At 38.3% G+C, this 22,087-nt stretch overlaps 1 long non-coding RNA gene across 1 annotated transcript; it reads right to left on the bottom strand.

Annotated features, from left to right (window-relative positions):
- Positions 1-453: 453 nt before the first annotated feature.
- On the bottom strand, positions 454-3,144 carry LOC121993968. Its single transcript, XR_006115512.1, has 3 exons — positions 2,775-3,144; positions 2,592-2,686; positions 454-2,499 (listed from the first exon to the last, which is right to left on the bottom strand). It is a non-coding gene; the product is annotated as an uncharacterized LOC121993968 (long non-coding RNA).
- Positions 3,145-22,087: the final 18,943 nt, after the last annotated feature.

The following is a 22,087-nucleotide window of genomic DNA, read 5'->3' as shown; positions in this document are numbered from 1 at the left end:
CCAAACCTTTGGTTGGGTAATCTCTGGCTCCGCTCGGACGGGACCCCATCTGTGGGTCCCCCATTCTTACCGCCGGATCACATACTATCAATTAGGCACAATGACATGTGAAACATTATGAACAAATGGAGATGTTTTTTAAAGTAGGATTAGCCATAACAAAACTATAAAAAATTATGAATGAATGGAATAATTTGATCCAAAAAAATGGGATGAACTAAAACAAGAAAATTACAAAATTGTTTCATGCAAATTTTATGGATGTTTGCATACAGGCAAGACTAGTTACTATTTTGAGGCTTCAAAGGCACAAACCAAAGAGCATTTATCTGATGTACTGCCGTAAGCTTGAATAACACAAATAGATTGCATAAAGGATTTAAAAGATGAACATTTCTTGTGTTAATAACAAATGAGAAACACAGATATTTAAAGAGTAACTATTGAGGCCTGATAGATTACATCATATGGAAAAAAAAATCCTGTTTAAATTCAAAATATAAGAAACTAATGAATTATTGAGATTAAAGAAATATCAGATGCCATCTGGAAGAGGTTCAACCTTTAAAATCTTCCTTATCTTGCCTTCCTTGCTGTAAAATAATAATAATAATAATAATAATAATAATAATAATAATAATAATAATAAAGGTTGCACTTAAGCAAAGACACTGAATGAGTTACAGTTGGAATAGTCTTATAGATTCTCATGAATTATGATGTTAAGCTAGGATATCGTTACCTACACTCATAAATATCAAGAAACTAATTAGTGGAATATGCAAGTGCATGAATATGAAGATACACTCACTAACAAATATTGTTTGATCAAATAAAGCTGCGCATTAGAGAAAATCATATATAACAAGACACATAAAATGGTGTTAAAAACTAAAAAAAAAACATTTTAGAATTGTTATCACATCCCTATTCAAGAACCAAGATAAACTACACAATGATTTTGATGCATAGAACAAATTTCTGATCAAGGTTCAAAATATTACTTTCTTCCCTTGAATGCATCATGAAAAAATTCACAAGAATCCTTTGCACTGAAACTCATTAGATGGCTAATTTAAGATATGAACAAAGAAATGACCTGCATCAATAATGAAAAAAAAATTGACATATGTTTGTATAAAATACCATAAGAAAGCAAACAAAGATGCCAAAGAGAACATGGAACTTGCCAGCAGAAGGGATAGAAACATGTTCAGAATTAAGGATTCAATAAGTTGTATGAACAAACTAATTGTGCATTGACCAACTAATTATATGAACAAAGCATGCTAGCAATAATCATAATGGAGCATCATTGGCTATGATATTTGTAGCATACAAGCTTAATTTTATCATTAATTCAATAATGAAGGATCAATCTTCCAAAATCATTCAACTAAATTTCAACACGGGTTAATTGAATATGTTTTTTTTTAAAAAAAAATAGTGAAGTCCTACTGGACTCAAAACTTTATTGGAAAAAGTTCTAGGTTCCTTTTAATTCAAAAAGCCTTATAAAGGTCTCAATTTTGCAAAATGCCTTATAGATGACCTTTTCCAATTTTTTCTTATAAAGATATCCATACCCCTTCGTTGGACTCTACAAGGTGTTGGTTGGAGTCTTATCAACCATCAGGCTTCAGTGGAGTAGTGTCCATTGGAAGCCGCCAAAAGTCTAAACAGAGTCACTCTCTTGTCATTAGTTTCACTCATGTTGTTTTGTTTGAGTTGTGACATTTCAAAGTGCAGAACCATATTTTGTCAAATGATATTGTTCCATTATATCTCTAAAATTTAGAATGTTTGAACACCATAGGAACTATGTTCTGACAAAATATAATTTTACACTCTCCAAGTATCAAAACTAATAGAAAACTATATGAATGCAACTAGTGATGTCTCATTATATTTCTCTATGAACATTAGGACTTTTGGACACCAATGTGTCATAAAATTGTCTAGAATTATGATTCATCAATACATGATTCTTCACTAACCATGTGCAAAACTTAGAAGAAATAACATGAACTATGGTTTTTACATATCCATGTTGCACATAACCATTCTTTTACCAGGGATGGTTTCATACATCACTGTGTCATATGTATCAAATTTCTATGTTTGTAAAGGATTATTTTGCTTATAATGAGATCAAAGGCTCAAATTTTAGCATCGTTAATGACAACTTCTTTTTTTATATATATAAAATTAAATAAATAGCTCCAATGGGTCACTAACAGTCTGACTGAGGCTCTAGTGGCAAGTATCATTAGAAAGATAATAGAAAAGCCCTTTTAATTCATTTTTTGCACGACTTGTGATAAGAAGGGAAGGATTGCAATTATCTAAGAGTCATGACATTACAATCACACACAGAGAAGGATAAAAAGAAACAATTTGGCATACTTGCTTTCTGCTCCAATCATATTGTTGAGTACTTACAGCAGGAGCAAATTGGAGGAGAGTAAATCCTTCCTTAGAGACTTTGTAAGCTCCAAACTGCAACGATATGATAAAAAACCACCACACTGACTACAAATATATAAAAACCAAATTTTGACAAACACTAAGTAGAAACAAAAAAAACTCACTTCAAGAGGGGTGAATTCAGGGGCTCGTGGATCCACTATGAGTGCTGCCTTCCCTTTGTAAATGGAATAACCGATGAAAACCCTCGAATTCAATGCTACAAATCAAGCAAGACAAAACAAGAAAGATAAGAAATTTAAAACAACGACAAAGTTAACAACCAGGAGCGAGGAGAAAATGGGCACCTCCAAGGGGCTGGGGGTAGAAAGAGGCAGGTTCCTCAGGCAGCAGTGATTCAAGTTAAGTGGCAGTGAAGTAGAGAGGAAAGGAAAGAAGGGGGTAGAGAGGGAAGAAACCTAGCGTGCCGAGAGAAGAGGAAGTGAAGCATCTCAACGCGAAGGTTTTGCATCGAGGAAAAATGAGAAGACTGCCATCTAGGGGAAAACATGAAGGAGAAGGCTATTGTCCGGGGTGGCACGCGAAGGAGAAGGCTTCCATTGTGCGTCTAAGAGAAAATGCGAAGGAGAAAAACCTTTCGGTGGAAACCTGGAGAAGGCTGTATCGCGCGTCGAGGGAAAACACGAAGGAGAACAACCTTCGACAGAACTTAGGTTTTAACCCATTCAACTTATTACTTCAATACTTACCCATATAAATTTTATTTTATAACTTATTACTTCTTTAAATATATATTATAAAGTAAAATATCAAATAAAATTAAAAGTAAGGTCCATATTTTTAAACCTATAAAGTCTAAAATCATATTTACTGCATCAAATTTATTACTGAAGTTTATTATCATATATTACTTCGTAATTACTGATTGTCGAAGTAAACAGTAGCGAAGTCTATTGTCTATTTTCACAAAGTGAAGGCTACTCACAAGCAATCTACAGTCCACACGACTGGATGTAAACATAACTACGCAATTTATAAGCAGCCATATGGTTGAAACAAAACATAGCAGAAGTCAAAAAATAACGATCACAAAACCACAATATAATTAATTGCGAGCCGACCTGGCTTGACACGACAACAACATCAAATCCAGTACAAGATATCACAAAGCTAAACTTCATACAAAAGATACATATATACGAACAAGTCCAAAGCCAATAATGTAAACGGAAGCAATAACGAAAGAAGAAGCTCGATGTGACATGGAATTGGCGGACAGGATCTCCAGACAACTCCATAAATCCTTTACCTGCTCCCTAGAGAAATAAACCAGTTCATGGGGTGGTGAGTGCTGAGACTTAGTGGGTAATAGACAGATAGTGTATGAATATAATAAAGAACTAAAGATACAAGGTATATAGTCTCATAGGGAAAATAGTAGATACTACAGTGATATCATAATAAATGTTCATACCTGAAATCATAACCTAGACTAGTAATAGAAGGTCAGGAGTACTAGTAAAGATCTGTTATAGTATTGCTCATAACTACAAGGATAACATGTGAGATATACATACTACTAACAAGTAAGCTAGTGTCTAAACATATGCAATAGATATATAACTCAATATATGTAAGCATATCACATGGATATAATAAAACAACTGCATAATAAGCAATCAACAACATCTGCAGGTATAATAATAACAGCGTATGCACAGATGGTCACCTCGCTCACCCCTCTATAGCACGATCCCTGTATGGTTGAGAGGCTGGATCGATGACAATCGTACTCACTCAAAGGCCGCCACTACTCTTGAGTGACCGAGTGGACAGATGCTGAGTAGCTATCTAGCTACATAGCGAAGGGGGTCCCTGCTGCTTAGAACTCTAGCTACCACTATCCATGAGTGACCGAGTGTGGCACGATAGGACAAGTGGCATATACTCCAGCTACCACTACTCATGAGTGGTCGAGCATGCGACTCTAGCCAACGACCCTCTCAACCACAAGGGAGACATGGTCGTCGGTATACATGATGTGCTAGATGCAGTAGTCATCATATATATAAATAGAAATCAGGTATGCTACATGAGGCCAACATGCTCAATAAAGTATGTAAATAAATAGCATTTAAAGTAAGTATGATATCTAGTATCTGCTAAATATCATGGATAGCAACGTGAGACTGTATATATATCAAATTTATTATCTCAAAGATCGAGTGAATATGTATCAAGTACAAGAAAAATACGAGTGGAGTCAAGGTAAATACAATAACTATCCGAATATAAAGCTCATGCACTAGGGTCAAAATACTAAAGAGACAAAACAGGAAGTACCTGCTTTGATATGTCAATTGTATCAGAATAAAATCCACGTTGTGCTGCTCGCCCCAAATCAAAGTCCTGCATCAATAGATATTATTTAGCTATTCTCACATGAATCAAATAGCTAAACCAATCACTAAACTATTAGAGTAGCCTTAATCGAAACACGATCATCGCTTAACCCTAATACTTAAAGGTTAATCAACCTTTTTTAACAACTTTGATTCCAAATTGTCATCATCCACCCATTGACTGATATTCAATCAAAATAACTTCCATCCTAACTGAATCAGCAAAGGAATAACAATTACTATTAATCTCCTCAAAACAACACCTCAATTTCAATTAACTCAAATTTGATAATGATCTTGATAACAACCACTAGTTAACCAAACCACAACATATCATGAAATCAAATCTTCATAATCAGCATATATGGAATTCTAAATCTACTACATCTCCAAATCAATCCAAATTTAACAACTAAGCATAATCAAATCCAAGATTAACAATTAAGAACAACTCACTATCTGTTTAGGTTTAGTTTTGTTACCCCAATTTGATCCGCAACTGCTCAATGGAGATCTCAAGTGTAACTACAATGAATAGGGGGCTCTCCACTCAGACCTACAGTGGCTCGACAATGATCCTAGACGTAACTATGAAGGGATAGAGATCTCCTTTTGATGGTTGTTCTACTCCCCCCATTCACCATCGGCGATGGCTTCTCGGCAACCCATTCACCACCGGCGATGACTTCTTGACAATAATTAGAGGTAGAGCAGTGGCATCCCTCTCTCAATCGACAGTGATCTGTGGTAATTGACAGCGTCGACTCTAGGAGGAAGGTAGGCCGACGGTGAAGATTAGAGAAGAGCGGCGAAGACTGTTGGGACAACAGCATAGGGTGCTGATGACACGTGGTCAAGGTAACATGACGATTGGGTGGCGATCGAGCGGATCGATGGCTAGATCGAGGCCCCTTGCCCTTGGCCGATGACTCCCTTCTGTGAGATGGCTCGGACAGGGAAGGAGGAGAAGTGGGGGAAGAAGAGCTGCGACTCCCGGCCAGCGTTGGATCTTAAGTGGCGGCGAGATCTAGCGATCGAAAGAGGAAAAGCGGAAAGGAATTGGGTGACGCAGTGAATCGAGGAAATGGGAGAAAGAATCGACGCAGAGAGGAGAGGAAGAGAGTCGTCTTAAGCCTAGGTCACTGTAGCAGATCACTTATATACTTAGGTTTAATAAATTTTAAGCCTAAGTTAAATCTTAAATCAATTTCCACTTAATGGTTAATCCAAATAGGCTCCTCCAAACTCATTAGATCTATCCCCTTCAAATGTGTCATACAGAGTCCGTTTAAATCGCGAAAAATTTCTAAAAATTCTATAAAAAAATCAAATAAGGTTATTACTCCAATAACCCTTATTATTTAATTATCGGATCTTACACATGTATCACTTCAATGAATGGGAAGGTTGTCCCGAGACAGCTAAAGAGTATTTTAACATGAAACACTCTAAAGATAGGAATGTTATTGAGAGATGTTTTTAATTGTTGAAGGGTCGTTGGAAAATCTTAGCTTCTCTTTCGTTTTTCCAATGCAAACCTAAGTTCGTATTATCATTGCTTGTTATTTGTTTCATAACTTGATCCGTAAATTCATGAGTCATGATCCTTAGGAGTATATTCCTGATGAAGATGAACAGAGTGAAGATGATGACAGTAATTACAAGACTGAAATGGAGTACATACTGATAATTGCCCCAACTAATCAATGAACTGCATTTAGAAATAATTTAGCACTCCAAATGTTTAACAATTGGGAAAATGAAGTATTTGATATGGAATGACTTTCTTTGTTGAGATGTTTATTCTGTTATCTATGCAACTTTGCGAAAACTTTTATGTAGTCCTATTATTTTGATGTTTATTCCATTTGTTCTGTTATCTATAAAAAAAAATCTTTTATGTGTCATATTAACATTCTTTCAACTTGATTTGATATTCTTATAATTTCATTGTTATATAATGTGTCTTATTATGGAACATTCTTTCCTCTTCATATTATATTTTATGTGACTTTGATATGACCTAGATAGTAGGATAGAGAGTAATCAGGTAAAAATAAAGTTTTCTGGACGGAAGGGGAGAGCTGGACATTAATAAGATGTTTGCAAGATATGACACCCGATCCTCTTTAAAAAATAGATGGAGGGTTCAAAAATGACTACATGGTCAAGATAAGAAGGATTATGATATAAAGGCTGTCAACTTTCACAAAATCTATTAGTTAGACCGAATCTAGGATCAAAACCTTAAAGAGAAAATTTAACGTTATCAATGAAATGTGTAGACAAAGTGGTTGTATTTAGAATGAAGTCGAAAAGAAGATAGCTTGTGAAGAAACTGTTGGTGCAGGAGTGCACCAGAATCGAACTAAGTTTTGATGTTGTCAAAAGTTCAAGTTAAGTTTTGTTATGATCTGATAAATTAACTAAATGTACAGGCTATTTACTCAACTGGAAAAGCCGTAGTTATGGCTAGGCAGGAAAATCTTAGCAGATCATGGAAATTAGGTAGGAAGTACAGGTGGGTCGAGGACTTGACACTTGGTAGTTGGAGTCGATAGTTATGGAGGACCTAATATCGAGAGGAAGTCCTGGTGAGCTGATCCGATGCTAAGTCAAAGTCCTAATAGGTTTCGAGGACTCGATGTTTGGCAGATAAGTTTAGGTAAACAACTGGAGAGGGGTGACGAGGTCTTACCCCGGGAAGGGACACACCTTAGGTCGTTGATTCAACTGAAGAAATCGAGAGGTTTCTAAGTTGAGATCAAGATAAATTTTACTGTCTATTATTATTCATGCATCATATCTATGTGCTAACTTTATATTGTAGTGATATCTTTTACATATTGTGCATCTAATTCTGTTTTGTAGATTTTGAAGGATCGGTCGGTTCAGTCGACCGAACCAAACTAACATGACACAAAGTTCAGATCGAGCATAGCACATTTGGTATTCAAGGCGGATTAGTCGACCGAACACAAGGATTGGTCGATTGAACTCATTTTGGTAAACAAGCTGGAAGATCGAATCTCAACAAACTTGGAATTCAGGCGGATCGGTCGACCAAACTCAAGGATCAGTCGATCGAACAATTAAAGGCATTAATAACGAAGAAGATTGAATCTCTGCGAAGATGGAAATTGGGATGATTGGTTTACGGAACCTAAGGATCGGTTGACCGAACAATAAATACTATTAATGAGGCAACAATTAGATCTTAACGAAGAAGGAAAGCTGGTAGATCAGTCAACCAATAAGGAGATTGATCGACTGATAGGGAGATTGTTCGATCAAAAGGATCAGTCGACTGAACATCTTTTCGGTTGATCGAACGAAGCTTATAAAAATACCTCAAAATTCGAACCAACAGTACAACTTTCAATGTGCAATCCTCTATTGCATTCTTCTCGTGCCTCTACTATTCTGTGCTTCAACTTCACGTGTAAGCTTGCTACACTTCAACTTCATGTGCAAGCCTGCTATGTTGAGAAGTGCTGACACGCTTCATCAACCATTCTTTTGTCAGTATATTTTATATTTGGCTTGCATTTTTTTTCTAAGAAGATATTAGTGTGTTACTATCATTATTTTCATTGTACGAATTACTTCTTTTCGACGGTTTCAAAAAGAAGAATTATACTGAATTGTCCAACGATCTTGGGTCTTAGAGTAGGAGTCAATATAGGCTCCGAACCAAGCAACCAAATGAGTCACTTACATTGTTTTTTTTCTATTCCGCTGCTTACTTTGATAAAAGATAAACATTTTTAAACAAATGATATTCACCTCTATCTATCGTTTCTTTTCGATCCTTCAATTAGTATCAAAGCAAGGTTGCTCTAAATTAACTTAATAGTTTTTTAGAGCAAATTTGAAAAACTTTTTTTTTCTTTAAAGGTGTTTTTCTTTAATCTTAAGTAATTCTTTTATTCTTTATCTCACACCACTAATCCTAAGACAAAAGTCTTGGATACCTTTTAATTCTTTTTGTGCAAGAATGTCGAACTCATACCAAGAGGATTAAAACGCAATTCGTCCCCCACTATTTAAGGGAAACAACTTTAGCTACTTGAAGAATAGAATGGAGTGCTACCTCAAGTTCAACATCAAGCTCTAGTTTACTATATTGAAGGGATACACACCACCATGGTAGATGGAAAGCTTATAGAGCTTGAAGGTTGGACTCCTCCAATAGTCAAGAAGACACAAATGAACTACAAAACCATAAACATCATCTAGTGTGGCCTAACCATGGAGGAATTAAATCGAGTTGGACCCTATGAGAATGCAAAAGAGTTTTGGAATCTCCTGGTAAAATTACACGAAGGAACAGACGACTTCAAGGTAACGAAAAGAAATCTTCTGCTAAATAACCTATTCAATATCAAAATGCTTCATGAAGAAACTTCCACCCAACTCCACGCATGACTCAAATACATTCTCAATGGCCTCCATTTAATCGAACATCACCTAGAAAATCACGACATGATAAAGTATGCCTTGAACACCTTCCCTCGAAACGCTTTGTGGACATTAATAGTAGATGCTTACAAAATCTTTAGGGATCTTTTAATTATTAAGTTAGATGAACTCTTTTGTGAATTAGAATTGCATGAATAGTTTAGCTTCAATCAAGTGGAGGCTTTGTATACAGGACTAAGTAAGGAGACAAAATTCAGAAAAAAAAAATGAACCAAAAAGTGAGTTAGACTTAGACTCAGACTCAACAAATGAAGAAGAATTGGTGAACATGGTTCAAAGAATGTTCACCAAGAGGAAGTTTAAAAGAAGCACGAAGAAAGTACCAATCAATCAGAACCAAAACAAATCAGAAGTAACGTACCATGGATGCAACAAGAAGAGTCACTACTCTTAGGTTCGATTTGTAGCTTGAGGGGGTGAATAGCTTGTCACGCTTCGTTGCTTGCTCCTTGATGATGATATGCAGGAGAATGTAACTAAAGCAATGCTAACACTAGGATTTACTTGGTATCTATCTCAAGATGAGGTGACTAATCCAAGGATCTATACACACGAGCACTCTCCACTAAGAAAACATTCATTCTCGGTAACTACCAGAGGTGGAGAAACCTCGGACAAGACTCACACAAAAAAAATACACTCAAACAAGAAGAAAATACACAAGTATATAAATAAAAATCTTTTCTTGTTTGATCTTGTTGATGTAGATCGCCTCTGGACCCTTTGTAAAGTGTAACAGCACTTCTCTTCGAAGCTCGAAGTCCGACGGTGAGTGTCGGAGAGAATCATAGTGAGATCAGGAAGAAGAGTTGCGGAGAAGAAGCTCGCCAACGGTTATATACTTCGCGCTTCTAGGGCTTCCGATCGATTGGGCATGCTCTCAATCGATTGCTACATCAGATCCGCGCCATCTCAACCATCCATCGCTCGCTACCTGTGCAACGGTCACATCCAATCGATTAGCTGATCGATTGGGGAGGCTAAATCGATCAACTGATTGATTCAGCCTTCTTCTGTGCTCTCGCGTTTGCGCGAGAAAACTTGCCCCAATCGATTAGAGAGCTCAATCGATCAGCCAATCAATTGGGGAGCATTTTATGCTCGCGATTTCACTTCCCAATCGATCAATCAATCGATTGGGTCAGCCTTCTTCACAGCACACCTTCAATCGATCGGCTGATCGATTGAACTACAGTTCAATCGATTGGTTGATCGATTGGCTTCCCTTTGACTTGATTAACTAAAGTCTAGGGTCCCCAATTCTAACATTCGGTCAGCCTTGACCTGTTGGAACTCCTTATGCCTAGCATTTGGTCAACCTTGACCTGCCTGGACTTCTTCGCCAAGTGTCCGGTCAACCCTTTGACCCACTTGGATTTTTCTCCTCGTGCTAAGTGTCCGATCAACCTTGATCCACTTGAACACTTGAACTTACCGTCTCGTGCCAAGTGTCCGGTCCTCCATGACCCACTTGGACTTCCACCAGATGTTTGGTCAACCTTGACCCATCTGGATTTTCTTGTGCCAAGTATCCGGTGAATCCTTTGACCTACTTGGGCTTCCAACACCAGGTGTCCGGTCAACCTTGACCCACCTAGATCTCCATGTGTCTGACTTCACTCACCAGGTCTTTCCTTCTGCCTAGCTTCACTCACTAGGGCTTTTCATCTGTTTGGCTTCATTCACTAGGACTTTCACCTAGCTTCACTCACTAGGTCTTTCCTTCTTCCTAGCTTCACTCAATAGGGCTTTCCATCTACCTGACTTCACTCACCAGGACTTTCACTTAGCTTCACTCACTAGAGTTTTCACATGGCTTCACTCACGAAGATTTTCCCATTATCCGACTTCACTCACCGGGACTTTCCCACTGTCCGACTTCATTCACTGAGACTTTCACCTACCTAGCTTCACTCACTAGGTTTTTCACTTGACTTTACTCACTAGGATTTTCCAACTTCCTAGCTTCACTAACTAGGTCTTTCACCTGGTTTCACTCACCAGGATTTTCCCTTTCCTAACCTCCAGTTAGGACTTTTCCAATCAAGTATCCGGTCACCCATTTGATCTACTTGACTCTTCTTCACATCTAATTGGTCAGTCCTTGACCAGAGGAGAATTGTATCAAAAATCTTCCTAATTGGACTATTGCATCTGCAATCTCCATGTATTGTCAAAAATTGAAACTCAAACATTAAGACTCAAGCTTGAGTCAACTTAAGCTTAGTCAACTAGGTCAGCCTTGACCTAGGGATATTGCACCAATAATCTCCCCATTTTTGATGTTTGATAATACCTTTAAAGTTAGGCTAATCTCATAGCCTCAACTTATTTTTCATGTCAATGCCCTTTGGATAATGAAGACATAATTTAGACTCTACATTCTCCCCCAAACTTTCCTTGAGGGACAAATGCCTAACTTGAACCCTATATTTCTCCCCCTATTGGCACACATCAAAAACTTTCCCCCTGAAGAGTTACTCAACGTTGTTCACACCATTACATGTTGTTCACAATACAACAATGAAGGTCTAATACCCTTTATTGTCTTCAATATTCACCCTTGAGCATTAACCAACTTCACACTTACAATGAAGGTCTCATACCCTTCATTATATTCAATGCTCATTCTTGAGCATACTCCTCTACAATGAAGATATACAATCTTCCATTGTTCCGCAATGCTCAACCTTGAGCATTTTTCCAAATGAAGGATTTACCACCTTCAATGGTTTCAGAAAAATATTTTCATGTTTTTAAAGAGTAGCTCCCCCTAAAAACATGCTTCAAATTTCTGTTATTGTACCAACAATGACTTGAAATTCCTAAATCTTTAGCAAATAAAAAAATTTGAAGTTTTGAAGTTTAAGAGATTCAATGTTGAAACTAACCTCATCCTAAACTTTAACCTAGTGTTCCTTAATCATTTCTCCTTATTTTCATCATGAAAACTAAACCTAAATGTATACAAATGTATTCCAAGGGTTTAGGAGTGGTTCAAGAGGCTAAATATAGTTTAAAGTACTGAAATCAGACTTTCCCAGCCAAAATCAGTGTTTTCAATCGATTGGGTTGAGACTCAATCGATTGGCACTTGCTCAATCGATCCACTGATTTGATTCAGAGATGTTCTGTTTGCAGAAGTTGCCTCTGAATCGATTGCCGATCGATCCAGGAGTGAATGGATCGATCGACTGATCAATTCCATGAGTTACTGCTCATGGGAAACACATTCCAATCGATCGGTTGATCGATTGGGGCCCTCCAATCGATTGGCTGATTGATTGGGGATCTGATTTCCTGAAATTCAATTTCAACGAAATTCAGAAACTCCCAAAAAATTCTACAAAATTCTAAAAATTATGAAAAATTTTGTAGACATTATTTAGGGTATATACTAGCATGGAAAAATAATCTTTTAAGAAAATACATCTTATTTTTAAATATTGACATAAACTTAGAAACTTGCAAAAACTTCAATATTTCTTTCAAGTTTTTGTCTAACTTTTCAATGATGATTACTATCAAAAGATAGTCTTCACCAAGGTTTTCCAAAGTATATTTAAAATATTTTTTAAAATCAATTTCCAACCATGTTCTTTGAGCTCAATGCACATGACTTGTACATTAGCTTTCCCAATGATTGGAGTACACATAACTATATGTTTTGATGAAATCAAAACTCAACTAGATGCACTAAATCAACATCTTGAGTCTTGTTCATCACCCTAACATCTCACTTATATTTAATGTGTATTAAAATACATACAAGTCATCTTATAGTTTTTATGAGATGCAGATTTTGGTTTTGTCATAAGCTAGGGATCATGCATATCTATTTAGACATTTTGAATTATGAACATCCACCTAAGATTTCACTTGTTAGTAAATCTCATTGTCCTTAATTATAAGGAAATTAAAATAATGCATAATGATTTTATGGCATATATCAAAAAGAATAATTTTTAAAAGAAAATATACCATAGCTATATGATGTATGTATGACATGACATGGTATTTTTGTATTTTTCATAATAAGCATGAATGCACAATATGATGTCATGACATATAATGAGCAATCAATCATGACAAGTTTTAGCATAAATAAAATATACCTAGATATTCTATCTAAGTATCCTAATTTCTTAGCTAAATCTAAACTTGATCCTAGATTGCCCAATCTTCTTCAAGAAAAATGTCAAAACCCAACTTGACATTTCTTTTGCCCTTGATTAATTGTGCCAATCAAAATCAAATCCATTTCCTCAAATTTTGACACATTTTACTCTTCTAAAGAATAAACAATAATCCATTTCATTTTCAAAGGTTAACAAAAACCTTGAAAATGCCTCCAAATGCCAACTTTATCAAGTTTAGGTTAACCATCCTACCCATTTAGAGTTGACACTCTCTAAGCCTCTAGAGTGTAGAGAATATGTTCGTCGGAACCCAAAACCTATTTGTGCTCCTTGGATGCTCTAGGTACTCACTAGGAATAACTTCCCTAGATACCTTCCTAATGACCTTTCTAGGCTTCTTAGAAGCTTTGGCCACTTCCTCTAGGTAAACTCTAGGGATAGCTTCCCTTGTGACCTTTTTGGTGACCTTTTTGGTGACTTTCTTGGACTTCTTAGAAGTCTTAGTCACATTTGTTGTTGCAAAGATACTTCTAGGGATAACTTCCCTTGTATCCTTGACTTGACTGCTAGACCTAGGATTGGTTCCAAAGGTATATGGAACCCTATGATATGACGCTACATCATTCTTAGTCTTAGGTTTGTATCCCAAACCTCTATGGACATTGGATGACTTTTGGTTTCCTAAACCTAGGTTATGTTTTTTTATCCCTTAAAGGTACTTTCCATCCTTTTTAGGGTCTTTTCAATTTTGTCAAGTCTTGACCTCAAGACTTGATTTTTTTTTCCATAAATCCATAGATTTTGATTTATCATTAAATCCTTGAGCATTTTTATTTTTGGGCTTGTATCTATAGTCCTTAGTGCTTTTGCCCAGATGATTATCTACCTTCCTAATCCTAAGGAAGGTAGTCTTAGCATGATAGGCCACATGACTTTCCTTAATTCTATCTTTTCATGATAAATAGCATTGAAATGATATAAGTTAAAACTAGCATACTTTTTATCATGATTTAAAGGGATAAACTCAATAAATGATACATTGGGTTTTACCTTGGAAGCTCCCCCTTGTGCTTCCTCATTTAGGCTTGACCGATTTCTTCTCCTTTGGATATTGACTCTGATAATGTCCTTTTTGGTTGTAAGAAAAGCATACAATGTGCCCCTTGCTCTTCTTTATTGTGGGGGTGGTCTCCTTGGGCTTTTCTTTGCCCTTAGGTGCCACTTGACCTTTCTTCTTGGCCAATTTAGGGCACTTACTCTTGTAGTGTCCATGTTCCCTACACTCAAAACATATAATATGATTTTTATTATTAATTGAATTAATTGTACCTTCACATGTAGGGATGACACTCGATCCTCCAATTGATTTTGCTTGACTTGTGGAGGTTACCTCATCCTCTTTTTCTTCACTTGACCCGGAAGTAGAAGCCTCTTCTTGCTCCGGTGTCAATGATCTACACTCCCCCTCAATTCTAGAGGTGGAGGCTTCATCATCATCCTTATGTACATGAAACAAGGAGTATGCTCCCTCCTTACCTTTTTCTTTGCATTCCTTTGAGGATGAAACTTCTTGGACTTCTTTTTTGGAAGTTGAGCATCTCTCAACTTCGAAGTCCTCTTCCTCTTGGTCTTACTCTAATGAGTCACCCTCTTTAGATTTCTCTTGGTTTGGTGCAGTGGAGGGTTCTTCATGAAGCTTGGTCAATTTGCTCCATAGTTCATTTGTATCCTTGTATTCTCCAATTTTGCAAATGATTGTGCTTGACAATAGACTAACCAATAATTTGGTTACCTTGTTGTTCGCCTCACACCTTTGAGTTTGCTCCTTGCTCCATTTGCTTTTCTTGAGAATTTTACCCTTTGAATCTTTTGGAGCTTCAAAGTCTTCCATTAGAGCAAACTATTGTTCTATCTCCATCATGAGGAAATTTTCGACCTTGATTTTCTAGAATCAAAGTTCATTGATATGAATGATGGAGGCACCCTTGTGTCGAATCTAAGTCCATCTTGGAATTCCATTTGAAGTTGAGCCTTTGATGAAGTCTTTGAATTGTTGAAATTTACTTCAACTTCTTCTCCCTCTAACTCGTTGCCCCTTCCGGCAATGATTCCGATGAAGAGTGACCTCACTCTAATAACACTTGTTAGGTTCGATTTGTAGCTAGAGGGGGGGGGGGGTTGAAGAGCTCATCGTGCTTCGTTGCTTGCTCCTCGATGATGATATACAGCGGAATGTAACTGAAGCAATACTAACACTAGGATTTACTTGGTATCCACCTCAAGATGAGGTGACTAATCCAAGGATCTACACACATGAGCACTCTCCACTAAGAAAATACTCCTTCTCGATAACTACTAAAGGTGGAGAATCCTCGTATAAGACTCACACAACAAGATACACTCAAACAAGAAGAAAATATACAATTGTATAAATAAAAACCTTCTCTTGCTTGATCTTGTTGATGTAGATCGCCTCTGGACCCTTTGGAAAGTGCAACAACACTTCTCTTCCAAGCTCGAAGTCCGGCGGTGAGTGTCGAAGAGAATTACAGTAAGATCGGGAAGAAGAGTTGTAGAGAATAAGCTCGGTAACGGCTATATACTTCGCGCTTCTAGGTCTCCCAATCGATTGGGAATGCTCCCAATCGATTGTCACATCAGATCTGCGCCATCTCAGCCGTCCATTGCTTGCTACTTGCGCAATGTTCACATCCTAATCGATCAGCTGATCGATTGGGAAGGTTGATTGATTCAACCTTCTTTTGTGCTCTCACGTCTCACGTCTGCACGAGAAAACTTGCCCAAATCGATTGGGGAGCCCAATTGATCAGCCGATCGATTAGAGAGCATTTTGTGCTCGCGATTTCACTTTCTAATCAATCGATCTATTGATTGGGCTAGCCTTCTTCACAGCACAGTTCAATCGATCGGTTGATCGATTGACTTCCCTTTGACTTGATTAACTCAAGTCTAGGGTCCCCAATTATAACATTCGGTCAACCGTGACCTGTTGGAACTCTTCGTGCCTACCATTCGGTCAACCTTGACCTGCTTGGACTTCTTCGCCAAGTGTCCGGTCAACCCTTTGACCCACTTGGATTTTTCTCCTTGTGCCAAGTGCCCGGTCAACCTTGACCCACATGAACTTACCGTCTCGTGCCAAGTGTCCGATTCTCAATGACCCACTTGGACTTCCACTAGATGTCCAATCAACCTTAACCCATCTAGATTTCCTTGTGCCAAGTATTCGGTGAATCCTTAGACCTACTTGGGCTTCCCAACACCAGGTGTCCGGTCAACCTTGACCCATCTAGATTTCCTTGTGCCAAGTATCCGGTGAATCCTTTGACCTACTTGGGCTTCCCAACACCATGTGTCTGGTCAACCTTGATCCACCTAGATCTCCACGTGTCTGGCTTCACTTACCAGATCTTTCCTTCTTTCTAGCTTCACTCATTAGGGATTTTCATTTGCCTGGCTTCATTCACCAGGACTTTCACCTAGCTTCACTCACTAGGTTTTTCCTTCTGCCTAGCTTCACTCAATAGAGCTTTCCATTTACTTGACTTCACTCACCAGTGTTAGGATCGGTTGAGCTAGAGGGAGGGGGGGTGAATGACTCACTTTATTTTCTTGATCAATTTACTCTTTCGCAGCGGACACTTGAAGGCAATGCTAACTCTTGTATTTACTTGGTATCCACCTCCTCAAGGAGGTGACTAATCCAAGGATCTACACCACTCACCACTCTTCCACTATCAAAACCCTCCTTCTCGGAATCACACCGAAGGTGGAGAAACCTTACAAGATTACAACTCTCCCTCTCCAAAGTAAAGATCATAAACACTACAATGAAGAAGAGAAGAAGGATCACAAACTTGAACCAACTTCTTCTTTGCAAGTGAGACTTCAGAAAATGACGGAGAGGAGAGCTTGAACACTTTTCAAATCTTGATCACTTGAAGGATTTCTGAAAACCTTTGAGAGCAATGAACAGTATATTCTTTTTGGATGATTGTTTCCTTTTTCTTCCACGCTTTTAAACGTCGAAAAAAGTAACCGTTTCTCACGTAGCCGTCGCCATGAATCGATTGGGCTTATATTCTAATTGATTCAAAGGTATCCGTTGAGTGTTGTCACATTAAGATCAACGACGTAGATCATCTGATTTGAACCTTAATCGATTGGGATTTTGCCTTGATCGATTCAGACGTGCTATGCTTCATCGCAGAATCGCATAGCCTCTTTGAATCGATCGGTCGATCGATTTAATACCTTGAATCGATTGGTTGATCGATTCAGGAGGAATCTGTGCTTCGCACAGATCGTTCACCGATTGATCGGCCGATCGATTCAATACTTTGAATCGATCGGCCGATCGATTCAGGAGGGTTCTGTGCTTCGCACAGAACCTTATTGATCGATCGACCGATCGATTAACTTCCCTTTAATCGATCGGTTGATCGATTCAGAGGCATTCTGCCTCACAGTTATGTCTGAATCGATTTACAAATCAATTTCTGACAGTGGGCTTAACACACATCCAATCTTCTGACTTGCAGGAGTTTCTCTTGTCAAGAATCCGGTCCCCGACCTTCTTGACTTCTCTTGCCTTGCATCTGGTCTTCTGCAAGTATGCAAGAACTTCTTTTTGCCAAGAATCTAGTCCTCGACCTTCTTGGACTTCTCTTGCATCTAGTCTTCCGACCTGCAAGAAACTCCTCCTGCAAACTCACAATACATGTTAAATCCAACGTATTAACCTAAACTTAAATAATTGTCAATACATTGAAACTTCCAGGGCATGATTGCACCAACAATCTCCTCCTTTTTGATGTTTGACAATCTATTTAAGTTTATGCTAATTTCCAACATACCATAATAATACAATGATAAATAATGATTACAACTACACTGAAAATCATCTGAATTAAGCATAAGCAGTAAGCAAGTAAGCTTGAATTTTAATTTTAATTTAATTAAGCATAAACTTCAGCATATATCTCCCCTTTGTCAAATATAAAAAAAAAACAAACTCCCCCTCAAAATGTGCACTAAACAAAAAGACAATCAGTCCAAGGGGTACTCCCTCTAAAACACACAAATATCAACATGATATAACAACGATGATCGTAGAAATAAAATAAAAGGTATAACAAGTAGTATAACATATATCCAAAATAAAATAGAGTTCACAGAGAGACTCCATAACAACAATCCGCACAACGGACAAGAACACGTCAGAAAGGGATATAAAACTCAATAAGATCATCGCCCGAAGGAGGGGGATCAGCTGTAGCAGGAGGAGCAAACGTAGTAGCTGGAGCAGGAACAGCCGCAGAGTCAGCACCAGCAGCAGCCTTAGCATGGGGAACGGGAGCTATGGATGGAACAGACTGAGACAGATGACCCGTCACCCAGGAGCTCACTAAATCCACTAATGTATCCATAGTCGCCTGCATCGAAGTCTGTCGATGGACCATGGTATCCATCGTGGAACGCAGGTCGGCTACCTCCATGGTCAGCTCCTCCAGGCGAGTGTCGACAGTCTCCTCGAATGTCGGAGAAGTTGGCTCGGGGATATCCTCCTCAGCATCATCCGCCGTAGGAACCAATGCCTATGCATCCCCCCTGCGGCAAGCCCTAGGTCCCTCACCAAAAGCACGTCCATCGCGCCATCGAACTCCCGCTGGACCACCAACTAAGCCCGTCTTCGTGAAGGAGCGGGAAGAAATCCGAGAATAAGCCATAGTCATGGGCTCCAACCGTCCCCGGGAGACATCTATGTTCATGGACTCCAGCCAGTCTGTGATAAGATGCCCGAAAGGCATGTGGACCATCTGCTGCACTGGCTGGGTAAAATGAATGATGCAATGAAAGATGTTCAGAGCGATGTTGATGTCAAGGGAATGACGAATGGCATATAGGGCAAGCATGTGAGGGGGTCGCAGAGCGACTAAGGCACGAGAAACAATGGGAAAAAGACAGTTAATGATCACCTTAAACAAGGCGGCGTTCTCAGCCGATAACTCAAGCGAAAAAAATTTAGTGATTTGAGCATTTGGCCCATCCGGACGACGACGACCAAAAATGAACTGATGCATGGATGCAATGCTGATATGCTCAAAAGGTGGAGGCAACTCATCGGGAAGAGTGGGATAAAAAACAAAATCATTGTTGGATGGTAGACAATCGAGAAAAGATCGAAGAATCTCATAGGAGAAGTCTAAGCTCCGTTTCGCAACGCGAGTGCGATAATTTACACCATCAGAAGTGTGCAAATTATTATAGAATTCGGAGACAAGATTTACATTGACATCCCTCTCACAGGTTAACAATGAGTCAAGTTTATAGTGCCTGAACCGGTTATAGGTATCAAAACAAGAGTCCCTATAGAATTTAAGATCAACAGACCTAGGGGTAATGAGCTTGAAGGTGTGTTTGCTAAAGGCCTGCTGCAAGGTAGCATTAGGGAACCGCGGATCAGTAGGAGGTTGAGGACGGGATTGTGGTCTAGAAGAACCCTCACCCGACTCTCCAACCTTCTGTTTCTTTCTAAAGGATGGGAAAACAATGCACAAGATGGAATAATGTGATGGAGCATAATGCAAAGAAAAGAAGAGAAAAGAAAATGCCATGCACATGGTGCATGAACGAAATGCACAAAAAATATAGCAAAATTAGCCACAATCAACTGACAAAAACAAAATAGATAGGAGATGAAAGAAAAAGAATGGAGGAGTTACCTAGGGTTAGGGTTCGGCATATTTAGCTCCGCGACGAGGAGACGAGGGACAATCTGCGAGCCCCTTGTCACCGAGAGAAGAGGAACGGAAGTCAGAGAGGAAAAAGAGGGCACTCGGTGCAGGAGAAGCCCGTCGGAGAAGACAGCGGACGAGGTGGGAGGAGCTCCAAAGAAATCGCCTAAGCGCGAGAGGGAAAGAGTCGGGAGAGAAAGAAAGTTGGAGTGAGAGAGGACTTAGGTCAATCAGAGAGTTAAGATGGGTTTTAAATTCCCAATCGATCGACCGATCAATCGAGAACACGTGAATCGATCGGACGATCGATTCACAAGGCCACTGTAAGAATCGAACATGCGGCTGAATCGATCCATCAATTGATTCAAAACGCGCTGAATCGATCCATTGATCGATTCAGATGCCTTCTGAAAACATCGATTACGCGTTCCAATCGATCTATTGATCGATCGAAACGCGCTGAATCGATCCATCGATCGATTCAGACGCTCTCTGTGATGAAAAGTAAGCCTCCCAATTGATTAACTGATCGATTGGGAAGGTTGATACTTCTGCATTTCTGAAAACTTTCAGATCCAAGGATTGGAAATGCACAAATAATTGTACACGCCTCTAAAAATCATGAAATTTTGTGTAGACACTATATATGTCTCATATTGTCAAGGAAAAATAAAGTTTGACATAAATTGATTCTTCTTAGTGAAAACTTACACAAAATTGAAAGTTGTCAAAACTTTAATACTTTGAGTAAGTATGTATCCAATTGTGCAATGATAACTCTCATCCAACAACAAACTTCAATCAAGGTTTCAAACAAAAGTTTTATACATATTGTAAATTTGAAATTTCCAATCATAATCGTAGGGCAAAGTGCACATGATTTGTGCACATGCTTTCCCTATGATTGGACAAATGAATGTTTCATATGAAAACCACTTTTCTTGACCAAAATAATGCATCATAACAAGCATCATGACCAAGATAAATGTCCCTAACCTCTCACCCCATCTAAATCATAGTAAGAGGACAATCCTATGTTTTTGTGAGAGGCAATTTTAAGGTGAATAGAACTTAAATAGCTTTACCTATAAAGTGATCATGGAGGATGTGATTTAATCAATACAACATATTCCCAATTCCCTTCTAAGAAAGCTAAATTCAACTTCGGAAAGAGGTTTAGTGAAGATATCAGCTAAGTTTGATTTTGATCCAACATAATTTAAAATGATATCACCTCAAGTTACATGATCACGAATAAAATGATGTTTAACCTCTATGTGTTTCGTTCTTGAATGATGAACAAGATTTTTGGTCAAGTTGATTGTACTCACATTATCACAAAGAACTTGAACATTGTTATAGGTAAGTTTATAGTCCTCTAGAATATGAGTCATCCACAATAATTGTGATACACACTCTCCCATGACAATATATTCCGCTTCAATTGTGGAGAGAGCTACACAATGTTGTTTTCTACTTGACCAACTTACTAAAGAAGATCCTAGAAATTGACAACTACCACTAGTACTTTTGCGATCCAATTTACATCCGGCATAATTGGAATCGATATAGCCCACTAGGTCAAAAGTTTCGGTTCTAGGATACCAAAGACCAACATTTTGAGTCCCCTTGAGATAACGAAGAATTCGCTTAACGACACTCAAATGTGACTCCTTGGCACAAGATTGATACCGTGCACATATACCTACGGCAAAAAGTATGTCGGGTCTACTAACCGTAAGATAGAGAAGACTCCTTATAGCACTACGATACATCTTGGAGTCAACTTCTTTCCCCTCAACGTCTTTATCCAATTTAGTACTAGTGGACATGGGAGTAGATATTTCCTTTGCATTTTCCATTCCAAATTTCTTAAATA

The sequence above is a fragment of the Zingiber officinale genome, chromosome 6A, assembly GCF_018446385.1.
Source record: "Zingiber officinale cultivar Zhangliang chromosome 6A, Zo_v1.1, whole genome shotgun sequence".
NCBI classification, from domain to species: Eukaryota; Viridiplantae; Streptophyta; class Magnoliopsida; order Zingiberales; family Zingiberaceae; genus Zingiber; species Zingiber officinale.
Note: the sequence above shows the minus strand (reverse complement) of the source record. Positions and strands in the feature narration are given on the sequence as shown.